The 24895-nt window shown below is 57.2% G+C and overlaps 1 protein-coding gene and 1 pseudogene across 10 annotated transcripts in view; both read right to left on the reverse strand.

Annotated features, from left to right (window-relative positions):
• Positions 1-24895, reverse strand: part of CNTN4 (contactin 4) — a 637177-nt gene that overhangs the window by 262434 nt on the left and 349848 nt on the right. The window lies entirely within an intron of this gene.
• Positions 3181-3299, reverse strand: LOC118601823 (annotated as a pseudogene).

Here is a 24895-nt window from a genome sequence, read left to right on the forward strand (position 1 = left end):
GGCATGTTTCCGTGGTTCCCGCGGGCGTCCGCCGGCTGCCCCCGCATGCTCCCTCTGTCACTCGGGGCCCCCACGCCCCGCCCCGCCCCGGGGACGACTGCTCTCCCCGCGTGTCTCTGGATTCGCCTGTCTGGGACACTTCACGCGCATGGGGCCCCTCGACGTGCGGTTTTGCCGCGGGATCCTCCTCGCGGGCACGACGTTTTCCGGGGTCGTCACGGGGCCCCGGGCCGGCACGGTCCTTCCGTCTGCTGCTGAGTGACGTCCCCGCACGGACTCAGCGCAGTCCACCCACCTGCTCCCCAGCGGGCAGGCCGTCGGGCGTCCTCCACCCTTTTTTCTCTTTTTAAAATTATTTTTCACGATTTTATTTATTTTATGGTGGCGCTGGTTAAGGAAATCCAGTAAGTTTCAGCTGCACACTTTAACAGCACGGCGTAAATATATTTGCGCTGTGTGTTCACCTCCCATGGTTAGATTTCTTTCCGTCACCGCATATTTGACCCCTTCACCCCGTCTACCCACCCCCCCTGGTAACCACGAGTCCGTTGTCCATGCCCATGAGTCTCTGTCTGTCTGTCCTACTCGTTTGCTGCTTTTAGGCTTACATCCCACGGAGAAGCGATGCCAGGTGGGTTTCGACTTCCTCTGCCTGGCTCATTTTGCTCGGCACGATGACCTCGAGGCCCGTCCAGGTTGTCGCGAACGGCAGCATTTCTCCTCTTCTCACGCACCTTCTTCCTCTTCCCGACGCGCCTGTGTTTTGGGGCCTCCCCTCGCCGTTTGACCCCAGTCCCCTCGCGAGGCCCTCGGCCCTCCCGGCCCTTTACATCGTGGCCCGCGGGCTGGCCGCCCGGCCTATGCACGCCTCGGTTATTTACACCCCGCTCGGTGTTCGCAGCCAGGCGGCGTGCTTCGAGAAACCCTGGATGCCGGCAGGCATCCGCCCTCAGCCTCCGGAGAACTCCTCCGTCACCCCTGACTCAGACGGGTTCCCCCCACGTATGACCGCCCCCCCAAATCCGCTCCGATTCTTAGTAAGTCAGACCCATTGCCGGTGCGGACCCAGGTGCGGCCTGTCTGCCCGCCTGCACGGTCGGCGGTCCCGCGGGCACACAGACTTTACCCGTGGGCACCTCTCGGATCCACCCACATCCCAGGCCCCCATTACTTGCCAGCTCAGTATTTGACCTAATTCTCCAGCGCTAACCTCTTAACTTTTTTTTTTTTTTTTTGGATTCTGTTGCAATATGCTTTAGATTCGTAAACAACACAACTCCCTGGCGGGCCACGGGGAGCCCGCGGGGTGCGCCTGGGTCTCTTGCTGCCTCCCGTGGCTCCAGCGCCGGCGGCGCTCGGGAAGCCGGTCGGGGCCGCGGACGGTCCGGTCCCCCCGCCTGGGGGGTCCTCGCCGCCCTGCTCCGGCCTCTGGCCGTTGGTGCGCGTCGAGCCCACTCGGCTGCCCCCCGCCCCCCGCAACCCCCCCCACCCTCCCCCGCCCCCTCTTTCTCGCGGGACCCAGAGCCTGGCCGCCCCGCCCCGCACCCCGGCGCCCCGCGGCGATGAGCTCCCGCCGGCCCGAGGCCGGGGGCGGCGCGTCCGACCCGGTTCGGACCACAGAAGCCTCCGGACGGAGCTGCGCGTCCCCGGCCGCCCTGCAGGTCCCGGGCGGCGCGTGCCCGGGGTCCCCGCGGTGCCTGCCAGGGGGCTCCGGGGGGACCGGCCCTCAGGCGGCAGGGGCGCCGCAGCCCGGGGCGGGGGGGAGGCCTGGCGTGCACGGGGGCCCTGCCGCCCTGTCCCCGGACCCCGCACCCCGGTCCCTGTCCCCCCGGACCCCGCGCCCCCGTCCGCGGCTCCGACCGCGAGCGCGCGCCCCTCCCGGCGGGGACGCCCCGCGGCCTCTGCACCCCGCGGCGGCCGCCCCCGCGCCCACGCCCGCTGTGCGTGTCCCCCTGAGGTTGAAGGGCCCCCTGGACCTCTTTCCGCGTCTGTTCTGCGGGGGTTTTTTTCTTTTTTAACAGAAAGTGATGGGGGCGGCGGCGGGTTCTCCGTGTTTACCCGCAGTTGGGAAACGCTGCGTTAAACAAAACCCGTGTTCCTTCCTCGCAGGCATTTTCAAAACGTCCATAGACTAACGAGCAGCATCGAGACGATCGTTCTTTCCCCCCCAAAATTGTTTGATCACAGGTTGTTGCCCCCCTTCCCCCCACCCCCCAAAGAACATCTCCAGAGGCAGGTGACGCACAAGGCGTGTTTGGGAGAAAGCTGACCTTGACTGCTATCAATATTGCAAAGCCTTGCACAGAAACTCTGAAATGTTTAATTCAGGCCTGGATGCATAAATCACACGGTCCGCTTAAATATTCAGGGGCTGATGAGTTTCTGGAGGGCCGGCGCCAGCGGCTCGCCTCACTCGGGGTCTCCTAGCTTTGGGGTCCTCCCCTGCTGTGAAGACGCGGTCTGGACAAAGACCGGAGCTGTGGGGATGAGTGGCCAGGTGCTGAGCGGGGCTCCTCGGCTGTGGGACGCGGCTGGCTGGGCTGCAGACAGCTCGGGACGCCTATGGCGGGAGCTGGGCTCCCACTTCGGTTCCCCCGACTCTTAACACCGAAACGCGCAGGGGGCAGGCGCCGGCGACTGGCCCAGGTAGGTGGTCAGTACCTACTGCTTCCCGTCATTGCCAGCAGGAAGTGCACTGGGGGGGGGGGCGCCTTTCGGTGGCCTTAGTCAAGCCAACTGGCCGCCGCAGGCTTCAGCACCTTGTCTTTGCAGAGCCCGGGGTGGGGTCAGATGGCCTCGGGGGCCTAGGCCTGCTCTGGCACGCTGGGCCTCAGCGCTGGGTAACTCCAGCCCCCGGCCTGTCCTCCTGGCCCCGGGCCAGACTTGCTCCTGCATTTTCCCCTCTGAAGATGATGACGGGGGAGTCAAGTCCACGTCATCCTCACTCGTGGAGACACACGGCCAGGCTGACGTCATCCCCAAAAGAAGACCCCTCGACGTCACTGCATCTGACCTGGGCATTTCCAAAGACGGGTTTCAAATCCACCTTCCCGACTGGCTGGAGACTGCAGTTTTAACTGCCTGGCCCCATGCCTGACGACAGGGGTAAGGCAGGCCCGAAGGGGACCAAACACAGAACTTGTCTAACGGACGATACAGCCCTTGAATTTTTCTTTTAAACACCTACAGCACCTAGTCTTCCTAGGTAGTCTCCCATCCGAGTACTAACCAGGCCCGACCCTGCTTAGCCTCCGAGATCAGACGGGCTCCGGCTCATTCAGGACGGCATGGCTGCAGACGGGCCCTGGACCTTTAAAAGCAGAGGGCTGGCTTGCAGAAGTAGATCTATTCAAAGCGAGAGGCCCCGCCTACTTAAGGTGAGCACACGCTGTTTACATACTTTGCGGCTGTATCTCCTCACACATGAAACCCTTGTTTGATGTAATGGGCTGGACCCAACCCCTGATATACTACATCTTCCTCAAATAAGCCCGGGTAGCCTCCTCAGTTTATTTCTTTTTAAAAAATGTGTCTAGTATGCTGCTGTCGTTTTGTTATCATTTATAAACCATCGTTAGACCTTGAAAAATCATTAATGCTGGGCGCTTTTGGCTGAACTGAGGTTATTGCTGGCGTAGAGTAGCTTGGGAAGAAATGCAAGTTTCTCTGGCCACGAGGAAGTAGATTTGCGAAAGCCCAGTGACTGTGCATCAAATTGTCACACTATTTTAAAAGCCGATAAAAGCCAGACGCAAATAGGATTTCGTGTTCAAGGCAGAGCCAAGAAAATGAAGCTGTTCAGGCTCTGCAACGGAACAGAAGCCCCATTTTCAGAAATTCACATGTTGCCATGTTTGATACAATGTCTCTCAAGAAGATTATGTGCAGGGAGGGCGACTTCAAAACATCACCATACCAAAGGGAAACAGTCAAGTAAACCACGTGGGCATGTCGAATCCACACAGGATATTCTGAGAAGTCTTCAAGGATAAAAAAGAAAGAATAAGATGTGCCCTTGGTCTCAGACTGACCATCTTATATCTAGGAAGCCAAGCCAAGTGAGTGCAAAGGCAGATAATGCTCATTAAGGAGGAACTTGAACATTAACGTAAAAGATGGCGTGATTCACTAGTGACTGCGGGGCCCGCGGAGGGGGGGGGGCTGCAGGGCCCTCGGGGGCGGGGTGGGGGCTGCAGGGCCCTCCGGGGCCGGGGGGGGGTGCTGCCGGCTGCTACAGACCCACTCGCCCTTCCTCTCTCTGTCACCAAGAAGGTTCACATGGACTTCGACTCCGCGAGAGTAACGACCCAAAGTATGTGATGTTCAAATGGAGACATTTTCGCTATTATCGTTGGATTTTAAGAGCGAATAAAATTAATGAGACCTGAAATATTGGCTCTGTGTGTGTGCGCAAATAATAATAATAATAGTAATAATAATAATAATTAAATAAACCAAACAGCTATTTAAAATCATAAATTCATGACTTGGCCCTCTCCCGGGTTCAAATCCTAGAAACTTGGACCTGCTCTCCCAGAGAAAGCGCCAGCTTTTGTAAAAAAAAAAAAAAAAAAAGGCTTGAAATTAAGAAGACGTGACCTTCCCTGGGGACGTCGCCTCACCTTTCTTAACCCCAGCCCCCTCAGATACAACGGGGGTGACGCCACTCAGTCCTCGGGTTACGGGTCAGGGTCACATGGACGGTTCTGGTACTGGGAATGTCTCAGAAATCGAGGATGCCGCAAACGCACAGTCGCGGCTCCGGGAGTCTACGAGCACGCGGGGGCGGGGTGGGGGGGGTTATCGACGAGGCAGACAGTGCCGCCTGCGCCTTCTCCTTGGGGACCCCGGCCAGCGCCCGGCTTCTCTGCGGCTTGCTGGCTCCCGCTGAGACGGGGCGCCGGGGCCGTCCCGGGACCTCCCCTCACGAGCGCCTGCTGTGACCAGGGCACCGAGTAAGACTGCGCCGACCGCTTAGCCCGGGACCCGGCCCCGAGGACGTGGCCCAGCAGTCGCACCTCGTGTGGCTACTGCCGCTGTCGCCGTTTCCAGGGCAAGTCGCTCCGCCGTACCTGGCCGGCGCTGTTCAAGTGTCGGATGAGTTGGAATAGCTGGGTAACGGCATTTGCCAATTTTACGTAAACTATGACATGGCTGGGTGACCACTGAGAGTTTTATTTAGTCACGCCACGCCCCGCCCCCTCCGAAATCAATGAAGTCTCTGGCTGAAAACAGGTTCGGAAGTTGCCCTTCTAAACACATCATTTCCGTCTCGCCCTGGCACCTCTGCCCTGGAAAACACTGGCCAGCACGCGACCTTCTGGATGTCTCTCTCCACCCAAAGCAGAGCCGCAGACATCGCCCCCGCACACGGCGCCCTCCAGGGAAGCCGCGCCGCGGGCCCCGAGCCGCCTCAGTGCGCAGGGCTGCGAAACGCACGTTTAGCAAAAGCTGATTCGCTTCCTGGGCTCCCCATTGCCCCATCTTGTTTTCATGCGGCCGATCCAACCTTCGAGCCACAAAGCAAAACCTCCTCATAACCAAAATAAATACTAATCTTAAATTCAATGTACCCTGACGGCAAATAAGTCTGCTGTGCGTACTTCGGCATGAATAAAACGCCGGCGAGGAGGCTCCTACACGAGAGTGTATTTACAAGTCCCATTACCCGCTGGAGAGAGTGATGTAATAAACCCATAATAAAAAGCCTCGTGCTATAGATTTCTCTAATGGTTTTTATCAAACAGCCTGTATTATCTTGGCTTGTGCATTCAATTTAAAATAGGTTTTCAATAAGTGCCTCAAAGCTAGAGGTCATTTTCACTTGTTTTCCGACACGCAAGAATGTTTACAGATACTTTCTGCCCCGGAATTGGGAAAAATATGCTCGTCCGGTTGAGTCCTCGTGGCATTAACCTATATATCTGGTTTCGGTCGTCAATCGTTTTCTAAGCTGTAACAATCGGCTGTCCCATTATATAATTTATTTTTATTGCCGAGTAGGAGTAGGCGCACTGTTCCAGATCACAGCAGGCCACCACAGTCACCTTAAATTATTTTGAGGTGTGTATAGATTTTTCAGGGAGCTTGCTCATTTGAATTGGAAAGTATGTGACAAGAATACCCAATGAGGCACTGCCCTGAGCCGTGAGGCGAACCACCGGCCTGAGACTGCCGTCCTTCCTGCCCCTGCGAAAGGAAGCCAGCCGGCCGGCCCAAGCAGGCCACCCGAATGCCCGCCGGGGAGTTCGGAGCCTGCTGTGCATCCAGACCCACAGAGGTCTCTGCAGACCAAGCTCTTACCGCAGAGACATCCACGGCCCTGATGCGTCTGCCCTCGCATTTGAGGCCCATATGCTCTGTGATTTGTCATCACGTTGAAACTGCTAAAATGTACACATTCGTTAATTCGCCCGACGAATGCTAGCTTTGTTCCTACTCGCTGAACTAGAGTTTAGGATTCACACAGAGAGCCAGGAGACAGAGGGGCTGTGTCCGTGTGACTCGCAGAGCGTCGGGGTGCGGCACACAGTCCTCGGCTGTGAGGACACACCCGACTGCGGCTAGTGGGGCGTGCTCCGAAGACCCGGCCGCGTGGGGGGCCCCACGATGCTTCCGCTGGCATCCGGGATCGGATTGGCCCGCTTTCTGCACGGACAGCGCACGGCGATCTCTCGGTCACCTGTTTACCCATCTGAATTTGCCTTCGGTGTCTTGGGCTCTGACTGGGCCCCCCCGTGCTGAGACGCGGTGTGTATGCTCGTCCACTGCCGCGGAGCGCAGCGAGAGGGCACGACCCTTCCCTGCGACTTCGCTCACCCTTGCTCTGTGTGTGCTGCTCCCCGAATCCCACAACGCCCGCGCCTCGCCCTCCGGCACTGCTGCCAGACAAGTCAGATAATCCTTGTCACAACCCTGCATCTCCGTGGTGATGAAACGCCCTCCCCTCCTCCATCCCACAAGTCCACTCCGCTTTCCAGATGCCTTGACTCTCGAGTCGGCAAAGCCTAACCTGGGGCAGAAAGTCGCTTCGGGGCCCCCCACGTATCTGAGTTCTGGGGCTACGGCGAACAGGCCCCTTCCTCCTGCAGGCGACGGTCACACCAGCATCCCAACGACGACAACCCAGGTGGGCAGCCCCGAGAGCCGGGATCAAAGGGCGTGCTGGGCTGCTTCCTGCCCCTCGGCACCCTCAGTGCTGCGGCACCCCGCGCTCCGGCCGCGTGCCAGGCCTCGCTTCTGTCCTGGGACCCCTCGTGTGCGTGCGTGTGCATGCGTGCGTGCGTGTGTGTGTGTTACAGAGAAGCCACGTGCGGGAACACAGGGAATGGGAAGAAGGTGCTCGGGCACGGGAAGCAGGAAGCAGAACCGGCGTGGCGGCCGCGTGGGTCTGAGACGGCCCTGCGGCCCGCGAGACACAAATGAGGCCCCTTAGTTTGACTTCCGGGTGATATGTCACCCCTCCCCCCGACGCACGGACTCCTGAGCGTGAGATACGGGTGGGGCGAGTCCCTCCCCAGCGCCGTCTGGGGCACGAAGTGGCTCCAAGCAGCGGAGGGAAAGGAGAAGCTGCGGACCGAGGACCCAGACCTTCCAGAAAGCACCGCGGGCCCCCGCGAGTGCTCGCGGAGCTGCACTCGGTCTCCTGCCCTCACTGGCTGGGGTCAGACGGGACGAGGGGGAAAGGAAAGGACGCAGAAGCTGCGCGTCGCACAGCGGCCGCGCTGGCCTCACACCCGCCCCTCGAATGCACGCGGCGGAAGAAGCACATTCAGCTGCGTTCAAAATCAGACGTCGAGCCGCTGTTTCTCAGCACGGGGATTGTGCATGTCATTCCCGACCCGCCACACACGGCGTGGCCCCTGCTAATGGGTTGGAAACACAGTGCGAAACTAGTGATTTGCACCTGCCGATCTGGGGGGCCCTCTGGCCCCAAAAACAAAACCAAAAAGGCAGCAGAAGAACAGCCCGCCCGACACACTCGCCCCCGCACACACGAGTTTCCGTTTGCACAAACGCAACGTTTTGCTTCGTGCGCTCCATCGACAAATCCAACTTTGGGGTTTAAAATAAACTTAACGAAAGAGGCGTTTGCATGACGTGACCACAGCAAAGTAACTGTTAAAATGCCCGTGTGTCTCCTGAAGACACTGACTACTGCGTTTCGTGGCACTTTTGATTGAGAAGTGACAGCTGCGCCATTAAGCATATAATTCCACCCCAAACTTTAGGCCGTTTTGACACCACAATTGCGAACGATACAATTTCGAGAGGGGCACGGTAATGACAAAGATAGCATTTCCTCCGAGGGCCTGGCAATGTCTGTACTCTCAAGGGGTGTCCAATTCCGAGGACGTTTTCTTAGCCTCGGCAGGATGTGAAGAGGCCGGCGAGTTTTCCTCGCTGGCCCCCCCAGACCCCTCCTGAGTCACCGCAGCTTGGCCTCGGGGCTGGGGGAGGAGGCAAACTGGTCCCCAGAACAGAAGCTCAGCAAGTCATTGCTTTCGGGACAGAAAGCAAGACCCGGGGGAAATAAGCGAACCTACGTCTGATTCACTATTGGTTAGTTTTATTAACCAAGGAAAACAACGCAAAACTGAACAAAATGAAGACAGAGCAAGCGACCCCCAAGCTCCACACCTCCACAAGCACCCGTCTTTCCCAAGGGCATGTTTTATGACTGTTATTTGGCCTTCCGTAGTCACTCGGTCGAAACGCATGCTAAATTTGGCACAGAGCAGTCAGGTGGCCTTTGATGGGGAGGAAACGTCGTGACCGTGAGACCGCGTTTGTCTAGTGCGCCGTACGCGTATGCCTCATCGCTAACGAGCCCCTGAAGGGCCTCGGCGGACACACACGGGCAAGAAGGCTGTGCCCAGCTGTCCAGACCCGAGAGCAGACGGGGCGCAGGGGCATCGGCGTGGTGTGGACGGAGGCAGGCGAGGGCAGAGGTTCTGGAGAGAAAGCAGGTGAACAGTATTTCAGTCCAAGGCCACTAGACGTCCGTAAACGGAGAGAGCGGAGTCCAGCGGCCCTCCGGTCGGCGAGTCTGAGCTGTATTTCCCAGCCCATCAGTTACTCCTCTGCGGCCCTGGATAAATTACTTATTTGTTTGTTTGTGAGCCTCAGCTTCCTCCCTTGATAATTCCCTTAAGATATGTCCTATGAACTCAAGACATGGATGTAGAGAGAAGCTCAACCCACTGAGTAGCTGGAAGATACCACCCAAGGAGCCAGGTCTGACGAAACTAACTTAGCGGCTGCAAAGGTGATTTAACACGTATTTGTAGAGTTTTAAAGCAGTTTGCTGAAATAGATTTAATAATTCATACAAGTAAAATAAGGCCTCACTTTTGTAGAGTGATTTATAATTTAAAAAAAAAATAGCCTTCACTTCACACGTCTTATCTCAGCTGAGTTTGAAGACTCCTCTCTGGAACTGTACAGAGACCTGATTTACGAGCCGCGTAAGAAAAGCAGCGTCATTAATTTATAGCCACGATTCACGCTTTGACCCCAGACGGCGTCTGTCACGTGGCACGATCACCCGCGGTTACTACGACTGGGCTCTGATGGGGAGACGGGGCTTTATTTGAACGTGGTGACTGGATTAAAGTGAGGTGCGTGGGGTGGGCCCCATTCCTCTGGCCACGAGGCTGAGGCCCTTGCTCAGAAGGGGAAGTCTGGACCGAGGCATGAGCCATGAGGGCGCGGCGGGAAGCCAGCTCTTTGTGAGCCGAGGAGGGAGGCCGCGGGAGGAGGCGAAGCCACGACGCCTTGACCTCGGGCTTTCGGTTTCCAGGGCGGTCGACGGTAGACGTCTGCTGCGTAAGCCTCCCGGCGAGCAGCGCTTTGCTGGGTCATGGCCGCCGGAGGGGACGGGAACCGGGGGGCACACGCCGTCAGACAACAGTCGACATGCACGCATGTTCGTGCAGGAGTTACTCGGAGGGTTTAGCGCACGCTGACCCTTAATTCTGACCACGCGTTTGTGGCGCAGGCGTCCTCCGCCATTCCAGACGTACGCAGGGAGAAACAGGCACAGAGAGACGGAGCTCCTCGCACAAAACGCTCGGCCCGCACCTGAATCCCGTGTCTGGCCAGGAGAGTGACCACTATCGCATACTCGCTGAGCTTAGCAGTGAATGTCGCCGGGTCCTGGAACCTGAGCACCCGCTCCGGGCACTGCGGACGAGGCACAGGCACCTGCTGGACGCCTCCCACTGCCACCTGCACGTGCGGCGCCGGACGGGCCCCCCGGGCTGCGGGACGGGCCATGCGGGACCCAGGCTGCGGACGGGCCCCCCGGGCTGCGGGACGGGCCCCCCGGGCTGCGGGACGGGCCCCCCGGGACCCAGGCTGTGGGACGGGCCCCCCAGGACCCGGGCTGCGGGACGGGCCCCCCGGGCTGCGGGACGGGCCGCCCAGGACCCAGGCTGCGGGATGGGCCACCCAGGACCGAGGCTGCGGGACGGGCCACCCGGGCCGCGGGACGGGCCACCTGGGCTGCGGGACGGGCCCCCGGGCTGCGGGACGGGCCACCCGGGCTGTGGGAGGCGCAGCCACGCAGCTCGTCCTCGCAGTGAGGACGCCGGCTCTCGGGGTCGGCAGAGCAGAGCACACGCGTCGGGCCGGCTGCGCGGGACCCCCACGGTCACGCACTTTATCAACGGTGAGGAACCGCAGTCCTCACAGGGACCCAGAGCCCACCTTCGAGTGTGTGCACATGCACGGCCGTGTTCAACACACTCTGAAACGTGCCAAGCGGCCTGAGAGATGAACCCAGAACCCGACTTTTCCTCGTTTTGAATGACGTCGCGCAACGAGGCAGGAAGTGTCTCCACGTCGCGTTTCCCTGTCTGACGAGCGGAGGGCGAACCCCAGCTCCGTGACGTGGGGCCGAGGGTGTTTTTAAGTAAAGCCTTTCACACAGTCCCAGACGATTTAGAAAAGAAAGCTGGGGACCGGCTTCTAAATGGAACATCTTGAACAAATTACAGCAAAGGAAAACCTGAGTCCTTGATAATTTAAGTGTTATTTTTACTAGTAATGTGAATTCAACCCTGGCAAATTAAAACAGGAAGAATTAATTGGATATGCAAATGAGATTATTCAGTATATAAATCTAATTACATACCAATTTGCTTTACCAGCATGAAAAAGAATAAATTGTTCTATGTAAACTGATTGTCTTCGATAACCTTACCTGTAGCCCCAGAAAAACCGTCTTGGATAGGACACCTCGTGAGAGCAGACGCCTAAGCTAATGACATCACGTTCCTCACGCTCTTGTCACGAGCACCTCTTAGCACGAGACCTGCGTCTACCTGCGTACGACAGGGAGGAGGACCACGTCTGCAGAACACGAGGAAATGACGTCACACGCCGGCTGTTTCCCCCAGAGCGCGAGAGATCGGGAAGACGAGCCGATTTCTGAAATGCTCAATGCGGTCACACAGAGCAGAGTTAAAGTCTTAACAATTTGCATGTCTGAAAAACGAGAAAGGGGAAGGGGTGACGAGAGCCACGGTTTGTTTATTTAGTGGTGGCTCTCAATCTACTTCGTCAACGCTTTCCAGATAATCGAGCAGCCACCCCCCTCTGCCGCCCATGTTTAAAATTATTTTCTTTGCCACTTAGTTTAGGCAAATGAGTTCTGAATATTTAACCGGGAAAGGAGGCATTAATTCACGAAGCCGGCATCTGGGGAGCAGGCAGAGCGATCCTGGATGTTTGCAAAATACGAGATGAGAGGCTCGCTGCTTCCCTCAGCATCAGGAGGGTCCCGGGTCTGCCTCTCTGGGCAGCAAAGACCTACGACCCTAACGGATACCTTAGGCCAGTGTATCTGGGGTGTGCCCACCGAGTCCGGGCCCATGTCCGATGACTCTGGGTCAGAGAGCCCACACATGCCAGCTTCTGTGACCCTCCTGGAGACAAGGCCACGGGGAGCCCAGGCCACGGGTTCACGCAGGGACTCCCAGCCTGCCTGAGTGTTGATCTGGTGCCCCAAGCTGGTGAGCAGGTAATTCACAGAACAGTGGATGAATGAAGCATGTGTCTGAATCGAGGGACAGACAGACAGACATACGGACAGCCAGAACGAGCACGCCAAGACAGGTGCGCCGCCCTCGGTCACCCGCTTTCCCCCTGGGCTCAGCTCGGAGCCTTAGGAAGCACAGGGGACTCAGACATACGGACGTGGAAAGCTGCGCAGCCGCGGTGGCGGCTGCGGGGACCTCGCGCGGCCGGCGCGCCTGACCCTCTCCGCGGGGGCGGCTGCGGCTGAGCCCCTCCCCGGCTCCGAAGCGGGGACAGAACGAGCAGTGCCCACGGGGGCCGTGTGCAGGTGGCGGCCTCTGCCCGAGGCCGGTCCTTTGGGACACGACTCGAACCCACCGGGAGGGGACTCGGCACCTGTCCCCGGGCCCGGCAGGGAGGGGCGCGCGTGAGGACAGGGGACAGGAGCGACGTCCTGGCTCCGGCTCCTGCTCTCGGGCTGCAGCAAACGGAGTCGGGAGAGGGGCCGAAGGTCGTGACGGCGTCTCGGGGTGACCCGGGAACCAGCGCCAGGGGACCACGGCCTTAATCTGGGCCGAAGGGAGGACACGATGGAGTGATCGGGCACCAGAAGCCAGCGGGCGTGAATCCGCTGCGAGCCCAGCCGAGCCACCTGCGCGAGCGGAGGAAGCGGCCCCCCGAGCGGGTCCTGGGCCGGCGGCTTCGCGCAGACGCGGTCCGGTCGGGGCGGCAGTGCGGTGGCCTCGCCGCGCCCCAGGCTAGCGGCTCCGCATACACGAACCAGCACGGTGGCCGTCCAGCACCCTTTCCCCTTCCCCCTCGCTCACGGCGCTCGCCAGTGAGTCGCTTACGCATTCGCTCCTCCGCGACCGGCCTTCTCCAGGGGGGCGGCACCTGCTTGCGTCTTCACGGCCGCGTGCCCAGCACCTGACGCGGTGTTTGCACGCGGGCGCTCCGCGGCGAGAGCGCCAGGCGCAGCGGGCGACGCACGGGGCAGGAGGGGCTTGGCACGCGGGCGCCCGGACGGCTCCATGAGTCGGAGGCGCGGCCGCCCTGGCTGAGCGCCTCCCGTGTGACAGGTACTGTGCCCGGGGCTCTAACGGGAGGACTGTGCAAGGGCCTTGCGGCCGCCCGGAGAGGCTGGCGGCCCCCTTCTCCCCAAGGGGACACAGGTTCCGAGTGGCGAGGTCACTCGCCCCAAACCACACAGCCCGCGTGTTGCTGGGTTTTAACCGGGGTCCAAACCATGGGGACAGAGCACGGCTCTGGGTCTTGAGTTTTAACACCTAGAGACCAGCGAGGAAGACACAGGAACAGAGCGCGGACGGGAGGCCGCTGGGAGTCCAGCCTCTCGCCGCAGAGATCGGCGCACGTGCAGGCCCCCCACAGGAGGCGCTGGGGCAGGGCTCCTGAGACGCGGGACGGCCAGACCTGTCCGACCGGGCGGCAGCGACGCAAACCCACGTGGAGCATACACTCCCACAGCCGTGCCCGGCTCACGCGCCTTTGCGGACCGGCCCAAAAGAGCAGCAGCTCACTTTACATCGTTTATGCGGCTTACGGTCACTGGAGGATCGAGACTGTCTTCATTCCCCAAGTTTCCACGGACTATTTTGCGATCTGCCAAAGTTACGGGTAAACATATTCCGCAATGCAATATAAATACGGCTTAGCCACCTGCCTGGCTTCGAGCGCCCCGTCCGCTGAGGCCGTGATGTAATCTAGCTTCTGGGCCGTCTTCCTTGCTGGCACTGAATAAACTCCGGCGAACCAGCAAATAACACAATGCTTCAAATTCACCTCCAGGAGCCCCAATGGCATTGCAAGGTGTCACACTGCAAACCTTGTCACCATCCGGGGGCGCCTTGGAGCCCCGGTGAGGAATCAGGCATACAGCCAGCGAGGGCCAGTCAGGATGGGGAGACCGCGAGTGTTGGGGGGCGGTGGGGGCGCCCCGGTCAGGGAGTTTAGCATTCCGACGGCGCATTCGGATTCATCGGACTTCCTTCGGTCAGGACTCCCAGAAGCGGGTGTCTTCCATGGTCACGAAGACTAAAACCACCCGCGTTTTTTAACGCAAAGGCTGATGACTGCGTGACCTCGGCTTTCTCCTTCTGTGTCTCTGGGGCGCGTGTGATGACTACGTACTCTTGAGAAACAGCAGCAGAAAGTACGAAATCACTTCAGATCTAATTATGGATAAATTCAATAGGGTGTTTGATACTCGCACGCTGCAGGTGAACTACCTATCGTAATTAATGAAACGGTTTGGCGACAGCTAAGCATATGATGGCATTTAATTTCATCCATCATTAAAATCTGATGCGTTCGTTGCATTCAGAAAAAACGCCTAATTGGAGTTGTGTATCTCATTTGTTTTCAGATATTAATGAACACATTACGCTGCAGCGAACGGCGGGGCAGAATTATTCCTAGTTCTGTGCCGAGGCAGCACCGAGAACGTCAGAGAAGTCTGCGTGGCCACCCCTCCTCTCGCCTCCCTCCTCGTTAAGCACCCGCGAGCTCTTCCCGCGCCGGCCCCCGCCCAGCTGCCTCCGGGTGGAGGGGCGAGTGACCCGCACACGGGACACGCGGAGCGAGAGCTCCGGTGACGACACGCGGCCCGGCAAGGCCCCGGTGTCACCTACGCAGCAGCGGAGGGACCCCCCGCCGCCCGTGGGGAGCTCGACCTTGGGGGCCGAGGGCGGCGCCGGCGCGTCTGGCCGCGGTCCCCTCGGGGTTCTTGACGTGCACAGCGTGTGCGCGTCACAGGTTAACACGCGGACTCGCGTGTCCTGCACACGCGCCGCTCGCACCCGAGCCGCCCTCGGGCACGGAGGAGCCGGCGTGAGTCCGGTCACCGTGTCGCTCGCACGAACGTCTGGCTGACGCTCCGGGTCGCCGACGATCCCGCCCTTCTCTGGAGGGCGACGCGGGAGCCGCCACCGCCTGCACCCCCGCCGTCCGCACCCCCGCCGTCCGCACCCCCGCCCCGCCCGAGCGGCCACCCCGCCAACGTCCTGCACGGAAACCGCGCCTCCTCTGGGCGGGAACCTGTTCCTTCCATGCGAACCATCGATGGCCTCATGAAAGTCTCTGAAAACAGAGACTGCTGCTCCCTAAAGAGCACCGCGCCGTGACCCGGCACGGCTTTCGCTGGATGATGGCTGGTTTTTTTTTAATGCTAGTTTATTATTTTTTTCATACTATATATATATATATATAAACATTTTATTTTTTATTTTCCCCCTCCTCCCTCCCCCCTCCCCTCTGGTAACCACTAGTCTATTGTCCATGTCCGTGAGTCTCTGTTTGTTTGTCTGTTAATTTGTTGCTTTTAGGTTTATATCCCACATATAAGTGATATCATGTGATTTTTGACTTTTCCGGTCTGGCTTATTTCGCTTAGCATGATTATCTCGAGGTCCATCCATGTTGTCGCAAACGGCAGTATTTCGTCTCTTCTCGTGGCTGAGTCATACTCCATCGTATGTATGCCACACAGCTTCTTTATCCAGTCATCCTTCGTAGGACACTTCGGTTGCTTCCATGTCCTGGCCACCGTGAATAATGCTACTGCGAACATCGGTGTGCAAATATCTTTTTGGATATAGGTTGTCAAGTCTTTGGGGGTAAATACCCAGTAGAGGGCATGCTGGATCATATGGTAGATCAATTCCTCGTGTTCGAGGAGCCTCCACACTGGTTTCCGTAGTGGCCGGACCAAGGTGCAGTGCCACCAGTGGTGCGTGAGAAGGCTCCTCTTTCTCCACATCCTCGCCAGCACCCGGTCCTACTTGACGATGGCTGTTTTTAGTCGTTCTCAGGTCTGGTGGATTTGTGTTCACGTCTGTTTCCCAAGTCAGGTTCTTCAGCATGTCACTCTGTGCCATCATGGAATGCGTTTCCAAACACTGTCATTCCAGAGATTCAGAGATTAGGCAGCTGGCATTAGAGGAAATGTCAAGGTCTTCTCCGTCCTGTAGCCCCTGGCTATATCCCCTTTAGGTCAGACAGACACAGACTTTGTTTTACATATAAATGTCGATGATTTTCTCTGCGAAGATTTTTGGTTCATTGGTTCAATTAACTAGTTTCTTTAAAAACCAAGTGTGTATTATGTGCCTTTGTGACAATTCTAGCTTTAGCAAGGGGAGGTGGAAGATGTCACATAGCTTAGTTTTTCCTTAAGCTGTTACAAAAAAGATGTCCAAACAACCAGCTGTTCAGTCACGCAGTTAATCATCTCGCTTTATCTGCACAATGCCAGATAACAGGTGAGGTTTTTTTCCCCTTTTGGTATTTCAACCTTGTAAAAAAAATACAGCAGTAGCAACAAAACCTCCCACCCAACAAAATACGAACGAATTACGCTTTTTCCAAATGTGTTTACTTTAGATGCAGTTCCGTTCATTGGTTTGTTTGTTTATTCATTCATTCGTTCGTTCACTTGAATGTGCATTTGATGAGTATTTATCGAGTGCCTGCTCTGTGCTCGGCTCTGTTCTCAGAGCTTGGACCACACGAGTGAATTAATAAGCAAAGCCGCCTGCTAAAGTTCCGGCAGGAGGAAAAAAAACAACAAAACGTAACAAATACGTAACAGGCACTGCACGTGAGCAGTTCGTGAAGGTCATAGTAAATGAAAGGCGTTGAGTGTGGCGGAGGTGGCTGGGTGCGGGCTGACAGGCGGGGTCTGGGACGGGGCTGAGTCGGGGCGAGAGCCCAGCAAGGCTCAGGGGAAGTGGCGGAGTGAGCCGAGTGTTGACCTGCGGGGAGACAGGCCAGGGCACGTGTACGGGTGGTTGAGGCCACCGGCGAGCCTGGGACAGACCGAGACCGGACCAGGGCAGAGGGGACTAGAATTGGGAGGTGGGGGCGGACAGCTGGGCGGCGGGGGCGGAGCAGCCCCAGAGGCCAGGCCGCGAGGGGGTCTCTGGCTTTGCTGGGTCAGAGAGCGAGCGGATGCGAGGGCCTGAGTCGGGCGGGGGGGGGGAGGGGACAGGTCCTCTGACAGCTGCAGTGACGACGGGCTGTGGGGAGCAGAGGGCAGGCGCAGGGAGCCCAGCGGCCGGCGGCGGCGGGAGCAGAGGGGAGACCCGTGAGGAAGGCACGGCGGCCCCCGGGGTGGAGGCGTTTGCTGGTGCCCGGGACCCGGACGCGGCACGGAGGACGGGGAGGAGCCGCTGCACGCGGAACTTGCTGCAGAGGTCAAGCCGCGGACTGGCCGGCGGCGATGCCCGACAGCAGGGCACCCGCGGGCCGCCCAGGCCTGGGGCCTGAGCGCTGGGGAGGGCAGGGCTGCCAGCCCCGAGGCCGGGAGGCTGCGGGGCACACGCGGGCTCGCGGGGGAAACACTGAGTCGGAGGGGCCGGCCGGACCGCACACTCTTCTTCCAGCCAACGGGCTTCATCGCGCCTACTTGTTCTCACACACGGAGATGCACTCTGGTGCGGCTTGGAGTGGTACGTACAGTTAAAAATCACAAGTGTGCGAGCTCACTGATCATGCCGTTTTTTTCCTCACATAATGACATGTGTGAATACGTGTCTAAGAGTGAAAGGAGAGGCATATTTCTTCCCTCCAGAAATCTTGGACACCCTTCTTTGACACCAGTAGAGTTCCATTAAGAATCTGAACGACCGGAACACATTTAAGGCACGCCGGGACCGCACTGAAGTGAACCCCCCCGCTGGCTCCCGAGTTGGGGGAGGGGGCAACGCTGAGCCACCTGGAACCGCCGTCCCGGGGGACGTGGGCGGGGTCTGTCTGGCACCCCCCGGCAGTCAACCCGGTTCCCCGGTGACGCCCACTGGGTCACACGGGGCAGGGCTCAGTCCTACGAGGCTCCTTCCCCGCCCCCCACGGAGAGCAAGCCCAGCCCGATGGTCCCCTGTGCTCCTGGCTGGCTACAGGGGGGAGGTTCCACTGACCCCTCCACGGGGTTCGATGAACCTTCTAGAGTGGCTCACAGAACTCAGAGAGACATCTCGAATCACTGGTTTATGGTAAAGAATATAACTCTGAAACCGGATGGAAGACATGCCAAGAGCGGGCACGGGGAAGGGCACGGGGCTTCCAGGCCGGCTCTGAGGGCACCCCGCACCCCGCACCCCTCAGCCCTCACCCCTCAGCCCTCACCCCGCACCCCTCACCCCACACCCCTCAGCCCTCACCCCTCAGCCCTCACCCCTCACCCCTCGCCCCGCACCCCTCACCCCGCACTCCTCACCCACGTCCATGTGGCCACCAACCCAGAAGCCTCCAGACCCCACACTTTCGGGGTGTCATGGCAGCTGCATTACATAGGCAAGATAGATGAGTCACTGGCCATCGGGAATCAGACCTCCCGCCCGCTCTCCTCCTCAGAGGTCGGGGTGGGACAGGAAGTTCCTGCCCCTGGTCACATGGCTAGCTCCCCTGGCAACCGGCCTCCATCCTTAGCCGCTTTCCCACAGTCACCTCAATGCCACGCTCAGGGGTGACCGAAAGGGGCTCACAATACACAGGAAGTCGCCTTGTCCCTCTTCTCACTCCGGAAGTTCCAAGAGGTTCTGGAGCCCGGTGCCAGAAACAGGGACAGAAACGAAAATCTGTGTTTCTCCTGTGAATTGCGATATCACCCCGTGACCCCGGGACTCAAAGAACACGGAGAGATCTCGAGAAGCTGCAGGAGTCAGGACACCGAAGGCGGATGAGGGGGACCCCGAGGCGGAGGCGGGGGAGGGGCGCATTCCCAGTGAGCCGGAAGTCAGCCATGCTCCCGCCACACGGGGGGTCACGCTGTGCGCTTGCCCCTGTCACTCGGCGAAGACCTGTCACTCACCCACCTCCACGGCAGAAGCAGGATTCGCGGAAGGCAGTTAGCAGTGCAGCCAAGGTCACAGACCTGAGAAGGGCAATGGGTTTGAATTCCGGCTGTGGCTTCTGAATTCTGCTTTTCTCCTATTCCAGCGTGTAGGTTAGGGATCAAATTCGGATCAGGTGTTGGATGAATTAAGATTCGCTGAGGACCGCCTCTGTGATCGGGCGCCAGCCATTCCGGCCGGGAGCCCTGTGCCGCGCGGCTGGGGAGAGCTGTAGCCGAGGTTCCGAGGACCCGGGGCTTCACAGGGGCTGGATGAGCAGGGTGGCAGGGGGACGCGGACCCCAAGGGGCCATGACAGCGGAGGCAGCTCTGAGCCGAGGGACGCCTCCTGCCGAGGCCGGGCCCGTGCCAAGGTGACGCACGGGGCCTTGCACCGCACCATGTGAAGCGCAGTCTTCAATACGCATGTGAGTTCTGCTTGTCTTAAAGACAGGGCAAAGGAGGACACTAGCTTGTTAAAGTAAAAAGGAAAAAAAGTGTATGTAAATAAGGCAGAAATTATGCGCCGCATTTACAAATAATTAAAAACTAATGCAGACATGTGTGTGGGGGAGCAATATTAATTCTAAAGCCACTGACCTTGAGATAACCATACTGTTTTGTCTTTCAGCAGCAGATGCATTTGAATGAAACAGAAAATAGTCTTCACAAAATGTAGTGCTTTGCAGAAAACCCGTGCTTGTGATCCTGTTAGGATCGTGTACGTTTGGCTTTCTGAGGAGCAGGGGCGGCTATGAAATCACACATGGGCATCAGGGCCGGCGTGGGGTGGGGGTAGAAATCGCCCAACACAAGAGGCATCGAGAGGGACTTTCGTTTTGCCAACCACTTCATCTCCAGGTTAGATGGGGAACTTAAAGGCTGGAGATAACTCCTGGCGCTCCCTCCCTTTGAGGCGAGCAGGTCCCCATCAGGAGGCAGGCCCCAGACGTCCGGACGACGGCTGCACACGCCCTCCCAGCTGCGGGCACTCTGCCTTCCACGCCTCCTTCCCATGGGCTTGTTAGACAGTTGTTCAGCAGGAAGGAGGGAAGACATTTTTAATAAGTCACCGGAGTGGTGGTGTCGAATGGTGGGTACGGCATGAATGGGCTTCAGTTTAAACCTCGGACGGTGACACTACTCAACAGAAGGAAAGTTCCCCGAGAAGTCAGAAATTCTCCCGGACGGTCGGTGTTGCTGATATGCATTTAGTTACCACGTAAAGTGAGTCTGTCAGTCACTGAGTGCCTCATGCCATGTTTCTCCACTAAAAAGGATACCTTCATCTCCTCCTGGTTCTCGAATTTTTTAAATAAAAAATGCCAAATGTTAATGTATATAATCAGTTACGCATTTTAAGAAAGAACCACCTTCTCTACCATTCTGCAGAAGTGTAGCAGTGAGTGTGCTCAGAAAAGCACTATCCTAGGAAGCAATGCCCACTGGCCACAATAAACAAATACCACTACAGATACACATATGTTTGCCACTTAGGAGAATGTTTGAGGAAGTATAATTCTCCAGCATCGAGACTTTAAGCCCTGTTTGCATCATAGACTAGTTTGAGTGGAGTTACGCCTAAGAGAAAACGCTGCAGACTCAATGTTAATATATTTATACATCGAGGCTAATACATTTTTCATCTAACTATAGAGTGGAAGCTAATACGTTTGTGTAGTGAAACTAATACATTTTTCATTACTTAAATGCATAGTAGATGGATCCTCAGCCACTAATGAATTTACATGAGATTCTGCAGAGAACTCGGGGGCAGTTTAAAGAGTTGGCCCGCTTGTGGAAAGCAGTGAGCGCGAGGGGTGGGATGCTGTCCGCGCAGGGTGGCGGGCATCCAGGGAGGGCGCGTGGGCATCCGCGCAGGGCGGTTGGCATCCGCGGAGGGCGCGTGGGCATCCGGGGAGGGCGCGTGGGCATCCAGGCAGGGCGCGTGGGCATCCGGGGAGGGCAGCTGGGCATCCGGGGAGGGCGCGTGGGCATCCGCGCAGGGCGCGTGGGCATCCGGGGAGGGCGCGTGGGCATCCGCGGAGGGCGCGTGGGCATCCGGGGAGGGCGCGTGGGCATCCGCGCAGGGCGCGTGGGCATGCGCGGCACCGACGCCGCCCAGCGGTAACGCCGCGCACGGCAGGAAACCACATCGTCGCCGTTTCCCTTCGCTCTGAGCAGCCGCTGTCCTCCTCTCATTGCCCGACAAGTGGCAGAGCGAATGCTCCTTCCCCCTTCTCCTTCCTTGCAGGGAGGTAGATTTCGAGGTCAAGAGCTAAAGACCAAGTGACTGTGTGCATTAACCTCCTGCTGGCAAGCTTGTAAACACAGCGCGGCTGCTTCCGCAGAGATGTTACGGGCTGCGGCCCGCGTGATTGCCTGGACCAAACTCGGGGTCCAGCTGTTTTATGATTACGTTATCATGACGCTCACCCAAGAGATCTAAGGGGCTTCAGAAGAATCCCCACCCTGTGACAGAGAGATGCTGAATTTTCACAGCGGACTTACACCTGGGATCGAGCCTGGATTGCTGCGTAAACACGAGGAACCAATGCACGGGCACGAAGCCCGCCAAGCCGAAACCCTCACACGTCAAGCGGGTGTGTTAACACCCCCACGTACTGTGCGTGTGCAAGACCGAGGCGGAAGGCACAGCTGGTGCAGTTTGACCAAAACAAACTTTTCAGGTGAATCCGACGACCGGCGAGCCAGCCCGGATCCTCCTGCTCCGGCCGGCTCTGCGCAGCCCGCCGGCTGAGCTGCAGCTAACGGTCACGTGACCGGATTCCTACACACCGATGGCGGTGACTTTCCTACCTTACATCACTCTTTGTGCCACAGATACAATAAATGTACAGAAGATACAGTGTAGCAAGCCGAAGCAAGGGCCGCGCACCACACACGGTGCAGAGTTAAACACCTTCGCCACTGGAGTTTCTCCATCCACGTTGGTGGGTAGGGGGCGGGTATTTAAGGCAGTGTGGCGTTTTGGTTAAAAGCGTTTGTGGTGCTTTGATCCTGCTTTTGGCACTGGCTTGCAGAGTGACCTTCCACAATTAACTCAAATTTTCTACCTCTCAGCTCCATCGCCCCCACATAAAAATGATGGTAATAAAACCTTGTTTGGTGTCGTGAGGATGATTATTATTACTCGCGAAGTACATACAATGTGGTTGGTCCACAGTAAGTGCTAAATAAACTGGAAATATTGTTATTATCAGCCCGTGGCACTACGGTTTGGCATCACAGAGGAATTTAATTTGCATGAATTAAATCAGAGCCGGCGAGCTCACGGATGATTCTGCTCTGAATAATCTCGATGACTTTGTGCCCTACAGCAGGGGTCCCCAACCCCTGGGCCACGGACCAGTACGGGTCCCTGGCTTGTGAGGACCCGGATGCACACCAGGAGGGGAGGGGCAGGGGGCGGGCAAAGCTCCATCCGCATCTGCAGCCGCCCCCAGCGCCAGCATCACCGCCTCAGCTCCGCCTCGGGTCATCAGGCCCCAGATACTAACAGGAGCACCGGTCCCTGGCGCCACAAAGGCTGGGGACCTCTGGTTATACAGTGAGCACAAGAAGAAGGTTATGGACCGGAAGCCCTCAGAGTAAGCCTTGACCTCCAGAGGCCTGTCAAGGTCACATGCAACATGATTCTGGTGTGTATGTTTTACAACATGGCCCCTGAGGATAAGGAAAGTATTTCATCTAATGACAACAGCAATTTGTTTCAGCGTTATGGGGAAATTCAGAAGCAGCGGACACAGTGAGAGGGGAGCTGTTAGTCCCCCCGCCCATGGCCCTTTGCCAAAGGCTCTGATAAGGCGTTTTGCCTCTGCACTGCTTTTAGAGGTGAGATGCTGAGTAAGACATGACTGCACTGCGTGGGAGGCGCAGCTGACGAGCCCGAGGGGGACCAAGCAGCTATCAAGACCCAGCCTCTGCCGCCCACGGGCTCGCAGCCTGGGACGGAGGCAGACGCGGGCGGCTGGATGAGGGGGAGGAGGTTTTTAAACCCAGCGCAGGCTCCAGACTCCTGGACCCTGGGCCAGAACTCTATTTATGTCTTAATTTAACCTGATGTCAGCTTCCTCGGATGAAGCAGTCATAAAAATTAAATCATTTCTGCACGAATCCCCGCGTATAGTGCTCGCAACGTTATTAAACTATGACGACGACACAGAAACCACCATAAAGGAGCCGGACGGTGCAGACGAGCGGCCCGTCTCAGGTGCTGGACCCCTGACGGGCCTTCAACTGTACACGCTGATCCCGGGGTGTAGTTTGTTTCCGCCAGATTATGTGTTGTTTTGGCGTCAGACCTGCCCCCTTCTCATGGCTACGAACCTCCAGCTAATCTCTGGGGGTGACTGCATTTGTAAGGTCCCCTGATGGAAGCATTCTGCTAACTGTATTTTGCTATTACATAAAACAAATGAAGTCTTTCAAAACTAAGTATTCATGACAATAACCCACTGCACAGTACGGATTTTAAACTCAGAGTAACTGCCTGCCTTTTTTTTCTTTCCCCTAAGCTAATTTCCTGACCTTGGTCACCTTGCCTTCCTGGCATTCAATAATAAGAAATAGAAATAAAGCATCAAACGCTGCATGGGAGCCATTACGCTCAGAAAATGCTGTCAAGACTTAATTAATTTCTGGAGAAGGGATGAGGAACTTTGCCTGATAATAACATACTCCCACGTCAGCCAGTGCAGATGAGATCTAATGGGAATGCGAAGAAAACTCTTTGTAACTTGGTCAACCCACAATAAATGAGCGAAGGGTTGATAAGATAGAAGTAAAATATACTACATTTCAATGAACTTGAAAACTCAATTGAGTACAGAGAATGGCTGTGTCTATACCCAGCTGAATCTTCCAGTGTTAATAAAATTCCTATATTATAAACATGTGATTTTAACATTTACACATTGTTTTAAAAACGGAAGCTACTCAATAAATCCTAATGATACTAAGATTCTATTAAGCACACAGCTTGTATACATAATACACACACACACACACACACACACACACACACACGCACTCCTAGGTAGATATAGATATGTCATGTTCATTTAATAAAAACATTTAATAATAAGATACAGTTTCTCAACCCTGTTTATGGGTTATATATTCATAAGGTATAGGAGTATATTGGGGCTATGAAGAAAAGAGGTCGGGATTCAGCAACCTTTTTCCTTAAATATTTTTATGTAGGTAAATGTTTTAGTAAAACACAGATATACAGAGAGCAAATATTTGAGGCTCCGGTGGTCTGACTCTTTCGCAGTCTCAGGCCTGCCATTGTGGCATGACGGTCTCAGATAACATTAAACAATGATTGTGGCCGTGTTCTAGTAAAACTTTATTGACAAAAACAGGGAGAGGGCCAGATTTGGCCCAAGGCTCTAGTTTCCCTGCCCCAGGTAAAGAAAACGAGAACTTAGCCGAAGGTAAACATTAAAAGAACGGCGGCGACGACGACAGCGGACTCAAGCTGGCACCGAGGCGTTCTCGGGCGTTGACCTGGCCAGAGGAGACAAACCCTTTTGCCTTACGTCACTGCGACCTGAACGTGTTCCTGCAGCGCGGGGCGTGCTGGCCCCGCAGGGGCACGGAGAGCGTTCACCACCGCGACGGGGGCCTTTACCAGGCGTGGGGGTCGCGCCTGTGGACCTGTGTCCAGGGTCCCAGGTGCTCGGCACAGAACTTGCCGTGGACTTCTCTGACGCGGGAGGGCAGGACTCTGACCGTGGCCCCGGGAACAGGCTGCTCTGTGCTGAGGCAGGGCCCCGCTGACTGCTGGGGACGTCCCCTGTGGACGCGGCTGCCACGGCCCCGGGTACGGCTCCCGCCAGAGGAGAGACCCCCTGAACACAGATGCCTCCTCTTCAGACAGGGAACCTGGCTCCGTGATGACTGTGGGGCCCCCGTCCTGTGTGCAGGGCCCATCGCTGACCGAAACGTCATCAGCGGGCAGTGACGGTACAGCTGACCCGTGAGTCCCACGCGTTTGAA

The sequence above is a fragment of the Rousettus aegyptiacus genome, unplaced genomic scaffold (assembly GCF_014176215.1).
Source record: "Rousettus aegyptiacus isolate mRouAeg1 unplaced genomic scaffold, mRouAeg1.p scaffold_m13_p_4, whole genome shotgun sequence".
NCBI classification, from domain to species: Eukaryota; Metazoa; Chordata; class Mammalia; order Chiroptera; family Pteropodidae; genus Rousettus; species Rousettus aegyptiacus.